Here is a 9357-nt window from a genome sequence, read left to right on the forward strand (position 1 = left end):
TGGCAGTACGTCCATCCGCCCTCACAACCGCAGACCACGTGTATGGCGTTGTGTGGGTTGAGCAGTTTTCTAATGTCAACATTGTGAACAGCGTGCCCAGTGGTGGCGGTGGGGCAGGCATAAGCTACGGACAACAAACACAATTGCATTTTATCGCTGGCAATTTGAATGCATAGAGATACCGTGACGAGATCCTGAGGCCTATTGTCATGCCATTCATCCGCCGTCAACACCATGTTTCAGCATGATAATGCACGGCCCCATGTTCCAAGGATCTGTACACAATTCCTGGAAGCTGAAAATGTCCCAGTTCTTCCATGGCCTGAATGGTCACCAGACATGTCACCCATTGAGCATGTTTGGGATGCTCTGGGTCGACATGTACAACAGCATGTTCCAGTTCCCGCCAATATCCAGCAACTTCACACAGCCATTGAAAAGGAGTGGGACATCATTCCACAGGCAAATGGTGGTCACACCAGATACTGACCGGTTTTCTGATCCACGCCTCTACTTTTTTTTTTTTTAAGGTTTCTGTGACCAACAGATTCAAATCTGTATTCCCAGTCGTGAAATCTATAGATTACGGCCTAATGAATTTATTTCAATTGACTGATTTCCTTATATGAACTATAACTCAATAAAATCTTTGAAATTGTTGCGTATTGTGTTTTTTTTGTTCAGTGTTATAAATTTGATATAACATAAATATGATAATACTATTTTAATGTTGATTATGTTATTGCATTAGGCTGAGTATTTAACCGTTGAAACAGAGACTGTGTGTTTATTATGCATGTATGAGACAGACAATACTCACTTGGTCAGTGTACTGTACATATTGCACCTTTTGGACTTTGATGGAAAATGATTAATCAGTACACAGTTCTAGTAGACCAAGTAAAATCAGTTTGATTACTGGCTCTTCTTGGTGTCAGTTGGGCCTTCAGGTCCTCTCCATATGGGCCCAGATTCTGCTGGAGCTCCTGGGTTCTCTGAGTCAGCTCAGTTTGGGAGCTCTGGGTCAGGGGAATCATGCTCTTCTGGAACTCCTCCAGGTTCTGGTCACTTCTGCTTCAGCTCAGTGTAGGGGCCCAGCTGGGCCTGCAGCTGCTACATACTCTTCTCCAGGCTTCCCTTCAGCTCCTCACTCTTCTGGAGCACTGGCCTTCAGCCAGTTCCTTCTCCAGACGAGCCTTCAGTTGTTTGGCCTCCTGTGGAAAGCTTTGCCAGCAGGTCCTGAGTCAGAGGAGTCACCTGGCCACAGTGTACTGGTTCACAGCATGGGCACTCTCAGAGACCATGGTGCTATGGAGACCGAGAGAAAGGTCAGTACAGAGGCCAAGTGACAAGGTTAACAAACAAGTGGATTGTTACTCAACAGTTATCAAACTACATTATATTGTGTTAGTTTCTACATATTGACTGTGTGCCACCTCTGTCTGATCTGCTTAGACTGGTCCTGCCACAGAACATAAGTATTGCACCCTGTAGGAGAGACTGAAGATTATAAAATGTTCAGTCTAGACTGGAGGGTTTTTGAGATGATACATTTACTCCTTTCGTTGATATTACATTACTGTTACATTTAGTATTATAAGTGTGCTTCCTTTCAAAAAATACAAACACTAGTCAGGTGTTCAACAATGAAAACATTTTTCACTCACCAGTGAAAACAGCAAGCGCAAGCACCACTAAGACCTTCATGATTGACTGTTAATGGAGAAAAAGACAATTGGTGAATAAAACATCAAACTCTGTTTCTCATCCCAGATATTGTAGCCTATGTGATAAAAAAAAAATGCCTAGAGGCAGCTAGTGTCTTCCCAGCTAACAATTCTAGGGAGTGAGAATGTTTTTGTAATGTTACCCGTAATGTTCCCCCAATGTTTTGAGTGTCCAGTTTTCTGTTAGGGGAACATTATATCTATGTTAACATACACCTTCTGAGAACCTTTTTAGCATGTTTTGGTGTTAAAGTTAGGAGAATATTCCCTTAATGTCAAGCAGAACATACCATGTTCTCAGAACGTTTTATGGGACGTTCAAACAACATTAATGTGTCCAGTTTTCGGAGAGTTAGGAGAAAATTCCACCAAACATACACAGAACATGGTTTCCATGTTATCAAAATATAAGATTAATGTTCTAGACATGTTTCATGAGAACTTTGCAAGAACATTTCTGTGTGTAAGGAGAATATTCCATCAACGTTTCACCAAACCTACACAGAACATGATTGCCATGTTCTCAGAACATAAGATATTAATGCTCTAGACACGTTGTCCAAATAAAAATTAATTACACATCACTTCTTGTTACTGTTGCCTAGCCAATCCAGGCCCTGATTGGTGAACCACTGATCCATTCATAGCTCTTTGTCTTTTGGCAAGGGATACTAACACACAGTGCTTTTACCTTACATATGTGACATACATGATAACATTGTGCAAGTTAATTTATACAGTAATTGTTATTAAACATGTCCTCAGAACCTCTTGGTTCACAGTAATCTGGTCTTCCTGCTACGCCACCATGTCAGTGTCTGGTATCTATTAATCGTACTATTCTCATCATTGATTTTATTTACTAATTTAGGCAATTGAAGGTCTGTATAGTTGTCTAATGTAGGTGGTGCATATTAACCTGTTTTAATGATACTCCTGAATCACTATGATCCATAAAATATTTTCTTGAGTGTTCTTTTAACAGAGCTGAAATTTACTTCAAAGTGCATTCACCCTATTGCTTACACCTATCAAGTTGTTTCAGATCTACACAAGTGCCTAGGGAGGAGGGTTTAGGGTTTCTTCTGGACAAGGCCTAACTATATTGGCCCAATAAGCACATGCCTTACAGATATCCCTTATTGGGACAGTGGTCAGGGCGCTCGTCATTGATGCTGGAGGCCTGGGTTTGACACTCTCTAGGAAAGTCAACCTTCTCTCGCAGTCTTAGCAATATACAGCTCTGGAAATCTTTCTTAGATAAGCATCTCTACATGTATGACAGCCATTCCATTCCAGTGTCTGTTGAATTCCAACACAGGCACACCTCATTCTACTGATTAGGTGATCACCTGAACCAAATCTTATTTAATGAGGAAAAGTATAAAAACCACTGCTGTGGTTATCACTATCCTCTTGCAATAGGACCAGCTGGATGGCAAAAACAGTGCTAATAGTACTGCAAAAGTAATATTAATCAAAAAATAACTATTGACCATGCCAAAAGAGTTGAAAAGGAAAGTTTTGAGTGAGGAAAAGAAGGGTACAATTCTGGCTTTACTGGTATAGGGATACAGTGAGCGTCAGGTTGCTTCCATCCTTAAAATGTCAATGACGGCGGTTCATATGAACAAGTTCAAGCAGCAGACATTGGGGACAACAAAGCTACAGACCGGCAGAGGGCGAAAACGACTACTGACCGGGATGACCGCCAACTCATTCAAATGTCACTCAACAACCGTAGGATGACATCAAGTGACCTACAAAAAGAATGGCAAACGGCAGCTGGGGTGAAGTGCATGGCGAGGACGGTTCGAAACAGGCTCCTAAAGGCAGGGCTGAAGTCGTGCAAAGCTAGAAAATAGCCCTTCATCAATGAGAATGCAAAGAAGAGCCAGGCTGAGGATTGCAAAAGACCATAAGGATTGGACCGTAGAGGACTGGAGTAAGGTCATCTTCTCTGATGAGTCCAATTTTCAGCTTTGCCCAACACTTGGTCGTCTAATGGTTAGACGGAGACCTGGAGAGACCTACAAGCCACAGTGTCTCGCACCCACTGTGAAATTTGGTGGAGGATCGGTGATGATCTGGGGGTGCTTCAGCAAGGCTGGAATCAGGCAGATTTGTCTTTGTGAAGGATGCATGAATCAAGCCATGTACAAGGTTGTCCTGGAAGAAAACTTGCTTCCTTTTGCTCTGACATTGTTCCCCAACTCTGAGGATTGGTTTTTCCAGCAGGACAATGCGCCATGCCACACAGCCAGGTCAATCAAGGTGTGGATGGAGGACCTCCAAATCAAGACCCTGTCATGGCCAGCCCAATCTCCAGACCTGAACCCCATTGAAAACTTCTGGAATGTGATCAAGAGGAAGATGGATGGTCACATGCCATCAAACAAAGTCGAGCTGCTTGAATTCTTGCGCCAGGAGTGGCATAAAGTCACCCAACATCATTGTGAAAGACTGGTGGAGAGCATGCCAAGACGCATGAAAGCTGTGATTGAAAATCAGGGTTATTCCACCAAATATTGATTTCTGAACTCTTCCTAAGTTAAAACATTAGTATTGTGTTGTTTAAAAATGAACATGAACTTATTTTCTTTGCATTATTCGAGGTCTGACAGCACTGCATCTTTTTTGTTATTTTGACCAGTTGTCATTTTCTGCAAATAAGTGCTCTAAATGACAATATTTTTATTTGGAATTTGGGAGAAATGTTGTCAGTAGTTTATAGAATAAAACAAAAATGTTATGTTTACCCAAACACATACCTATAAATAGTAAAACCGGAGAAACTGATTATTTTGCAGTGGTCTCTTAATTTTTTCCAGAGCTGTATGTTAGTCATTATTGCCGTTTTGAATTGCATTTATCAGACATTGTAAATTTCATTAGAACACTTGGAAATATTATTTATGCATCTTTGTTTATTATCATAATGTGTGAGACTTCTCCTCTTTCACACATTTCTGGAAGTTTGGCTACCAGCTTTGTGCCTTTGTGCACGACCTCCAGATGCTTCTTCAAGTTTAAAGTGGTGTTTCTGGATGAAGAAATCAATGCTTACTTTGCAGAGTTTTCAATTGAATTAAATGTTATCTTTCTCCTCGATTAACTCAAAAATAATGTGAGCATTTCCACAAGGAAAAGGTTAAGCGGGGCAACAATACAGCTGCCATTTTTCTTTGATTTTTGGCTTTACGATAGCCTATTCGAAACGGGTTAGCCGGTAGGGATATGCTTCTGAAAGTAATATACGGGTTACTTGAAAAAGTAACTGTAATAATATTACAATATTTGAAGACAGTAACTTGTTATATAATAATAATATGCCATTTAGCAGACGATTTTATCTAAAGCGACTTACAGTCATGCGTGCATACATTTTTGTGTATGGGTGGTCCCGGGGATCGAACCCACTACCTTGGCGTTACAAGCGCCGTGCTCTACCAGCTGAGCTACAGAGGACCACATTATATTACTCCGTTACTCATCAAATTAACATATTACTATAATATAAGTAATATATTACCCCCAACACTGGTCCCATGTAATTCTGTTGCAATTTGTCTATTTTTCCACATGAAAACTTGGAGATGGAACTCTGTGTTGTGTATTGTTTTGGTATAACTGGCATCATCATTGCTTAAATGGCAAATGTGTGAAAGTACAGACATGCCACTGTAAATATACAGATTTCTGAGAATATGGCAACCATGTTCTGGGTATGTTTCTATCAGAAGCAACACTACCACCTGGGCAATGTTCCAGCAACAAATTAGGAATGTTACAGATATAAATGCAATGACTAGAGCTGATGTGTCTCTGATAAGGAATCACATGTTTGTCCTACATGGTATATGTGGTGTGGATTTCAATAGATAGAGAGTTCTCTTTGAGATGCTCAGCTATCTAGAGTTCTACCGATTCCCATCTTTCAATGATAAACACATTTGAATTAGATCAGATATGTGTGTTGTAACTGTTGCCAAATAATTATATTAACATACACTGCATGTACAAAACATTAAGAACACCTGCTCATTCCATGACATAGACTGACCAGATGAATAATTTACATTACATTTACATTTACGTCATTTAGCAGACACTCTTATCCAGAGCGACTTACAAATTGGTGCATTCACCTTATGATAGCCAGTGGGACAACCACTTTACAATGAAATTTTGTATATTTTTCTAATTTTTATATTTTTATATTTTTTGCGTATATTTTAAATTATCATTATATATAAATTGTGGGGGTGGGGTGGGGTGGGGGGGGTAGAAGGATTACTTTTATACTATCCCAGGTATTCCTTAAAGAGGTAGGGTTTCAAGTGTCTCCGGAAGGTGGTCAGTGACTCCGCTGTCCTGGCGTCGTGAGGGAGCTTGTTCCACCATTGGGGTGCCAGAGCAGCGAACAGTTTTGATGGGCTGGGCGGACCTGTGCCGCCTCCTGTGTAAGGTAGGGTCGTACTCTGCGAATGTTGTAGAGCATGAACCTACAGGATCCAGGTGAAAGCTATGATTAGGGCTGTTGCGGTGACCATATTACCGCCACCCCGGTGGTCACAAGTCATGCAGGCAGTCAAATTCCACGTGACCGTTTAATCACGGTAATTAGGCTTCTCCAAGCTCTGATGCTGCTGATGGTCATTAGTAGCCTACCAAACTTGCTAACTGCCTGGTACTCAGTACTCTATTGTCTTTCTAATCACTCTGACATCAATGCAAATGATTTGAAAATCAAACACTTCATGAGAGCCCTTGAGCTCATGTTGCGCAACATTTCAATGTGCTATGCAATTGCCCGAGAAAACAGATTGATGGCCTCTACTAAAACGAGGAGGATCAGCTTTCTATAGGCTAGGCCTACTACATTTATTTCTCAACTTATAATTAAAGGGTTGTCTGTGATAGTTTTTATAGATTTCATGACACATCTGTAAAACAATTCTGCCCCAGTGTCCTCATGAATCTCAAACTTTTCAATGTTCAACCATGAGGGAGAAGGACCATTATCAAACCTCTGAGCCAGAAATCTAGACGGCGCAGCCCAGTAATACATTCTGAAATTGGGGAGGTTTAAGCCCCCTTGACCGTAATCAAGGGTCAGTTTGTCCAGGCTAACCCTAGGGGTTTTGCCGTGCCAGATAAACTGTCTGGTCAGCTTGTCAGGAGAGGAAAATAATGCTGGGGGCACAGGGATGGGGAGAGATTGAAACAAATATAGAAATCTGGGCAGAACATTCCTTTTAATTACATTCATTCTACCCAGTAGAGTGAGAGGCAAATCCATCCATCCATCACCCTCCACCTTTTGCAACAAGCTGGCCAGATTTAGTTTATAGAGGTTGTTCAGGTTACCATCCACCATTATGCCCAAATATGTGAAGCCCTTAGGCGACCATCTAAAAGGAAACTTATACTTGATGGTATGATGGTCAAAGACAGACAACGGTAAGATTTCGCTTTTATCAAAATTGACCTTATATCCTTATAGAACTATAATACTGTAATAGGTTCTGTAAGTGAGAGAGACAATGTTCTGGGTTCGTTAGAAATAAGATAAGGTCGTCTGCAAAAAGTGATAACTTATGGGTATGGGGTCCTAACTCAAAGCCATGTATGTCAGGGCACGTTCTAATGGCCTCAGCCAACAGTTCGATGGCGAGGGCGAAGAGGTGGGGGCTAATTGGGCAACCTTGTCTGTTCCCCCTATAGAGAGGGAAAGAGGAGGAAGTAATCCCATTGGTAGCAATCCTAGCTTTAGGAGATTTGTAGAGTGATTTTATCAAATTTACAAACACAGTGCCTAAACAAACTTTTCCAAGACGCGAAAGAGATATGACCATTCGACCCTATCAAAGGCCTTTTTGGCGTCGAGGGAGACTGCGACACTTCTGAGATTATTGGAGGACAATCTATTAATTATGAAGCCAGTCTGATCTGGGTTGACCAACAGGGGTAGACATGACTCTAGTCTCTTAGATAGCATCTTGGTGACCAGTTTACAATCTGTATTAAGGAGGTCTATAGGAGGCGCACTTTAGCGGGTTTTTCCCTTTCTTGTGAATTACTGTAATCACCGCTTGATAGAAAGACTCTTGAAAGCAGTTGTCCTCCCAGGCTTTTTTATGTACCTTCATAAGGTAGGGTACCAACAGCTCCTTAAAGTCTTTATAGAACTCTGGAGGGAAGCCATCCTCCCCAGGAGATTTATTAGAAGGTAAGGATTTAATGGCCTCCAACAATTCAGGGACTGAGAACTGTTCACTCAGGCGCTCTCTGTCTTCCTCTGACAGGCATGGGAGGTTGAGAGAGGAGAGAAAAGAGTCGATCTCTGATAGATCATCGCTTGATTGGGAAGTATAGAGGTCCTTGTAATATTTCTTAAAAGTATCATTAATTTCAGTAGGGTCAAAAGATATATCGTTAGTAAGAGTTTCTATTGCATTAATTGTCCTCTTACTTTCCTCTGCTTTCAGTTGCCATGCCAATACATTGTGTGCTTTCTCTTCAAGCTCGTAGTAATGCTGTTTTGTTTTAGTGATGGAGTATTATATTTCCGTTTTTTGTTTACCAAAAGCCTGTATAGGTCTTTAATCGGGCCTCTTTGGTAGGTTTTCTCTAGCTCAGAGATTTCAGATTCAATGCATTCAGTTTGGCACCTTGTTGTCTCTTCAACCCTTTAGTATAGGAAATGATCTGTCCCCTCAAATAGGCTTTCAATGCGTCCCAAAGAATGAAACTGTCAGGACCGGAGGGTTTGTTTGTCAAAGTAAAAATATTGATCTGCTCTTTGATGAATGCACAAAATTCAGGTTGTTTCAAAAGTGTAGAATTTAGTCTCCATCTACAATTGAAGTCGGAAGTTTACATACACTTAGGTTGGAGTCATTAAAACTTGTTTTTCAACCACTCCACACATTTTTTGTTAACAAACTATAATTTTGGAAGTCGGTTAGGACATCTACTTTGTGCATGACACAAGTAATTTTTCCAACAATTGTTTACAGACAGATTATTACACTTATAATTCACTGTATCACAATTCCAGTGGGTCAGAAGTTGACTGTGCCTTTAAACAGCTTGAAAAATTCCATAAAATGATGTCATGGCTTTAGAAGCTTCTGATAGGCTAATTGACATAATTTGAGTCAATTGGAGGTGTACCTGTGGATGTATTTCAAGGCCTACCTTCAAACTCAGTGCCTCTTTGCTTTCAAAAGAAATCAGCCAAAACCTCAGAAAAAAATTGTAGACCTCCACAAGTCTGGTTCATCCTTGGGAGCAATTTCCAAACGCCTGAAGGTACCACGTTCATCTGTACAAACAATAGCATGGAAGTATAAACACCATGGGACCACGCAGCTGTCATACCGCTCAGGAAGGAGACGCGTTCTGTCTCCTAGAGATGAACGTACTTTGGTGCGGAAAGTGCAAATCAATCCCAGAACAACAGCAAATGACCTTGTGAAGATGCTGGAGGAAACAGGTACAAAAGTATCTATATCCACAGTCAAACGAGTCCTATATCGACATAACCTGAAAGGCCACTCAGCAAGGAAGAAGCCACTGCTCCAAAACCGCCATAAAAAGCCAGACTACGGTTTGCAACTGCACA

General features: G+C 41.0%; 1 pseudogene; it reads right to left on the reverse strand.

Moving 5' to 3' along the window:
• Positions 1 to 875: 875 nt before the first annotated feature.
• Positions 876 to 1707, reverse strand: LOC121585736 (annotated as a pseudogene).
• Between the last annotated feature and the right edge of the window lie 7650 nt (positions 1708 to 9357).

The sequence above is a fragment of the Coregonus clupeaformis genome, chromosome 17 (assembly GCF_020615455.1).
Source record: "Coregonus clupeaformis isolate EN_2021a chromosome 17, ASM2061545v1, whole genome shotgun sequence".
Lineage (NCBI taxonomy): Eukaryota > Metazoa > Chordata > Actinopteri > Salmoniformes > Salmonidae > Coregonus > Coregonus clupeaformis.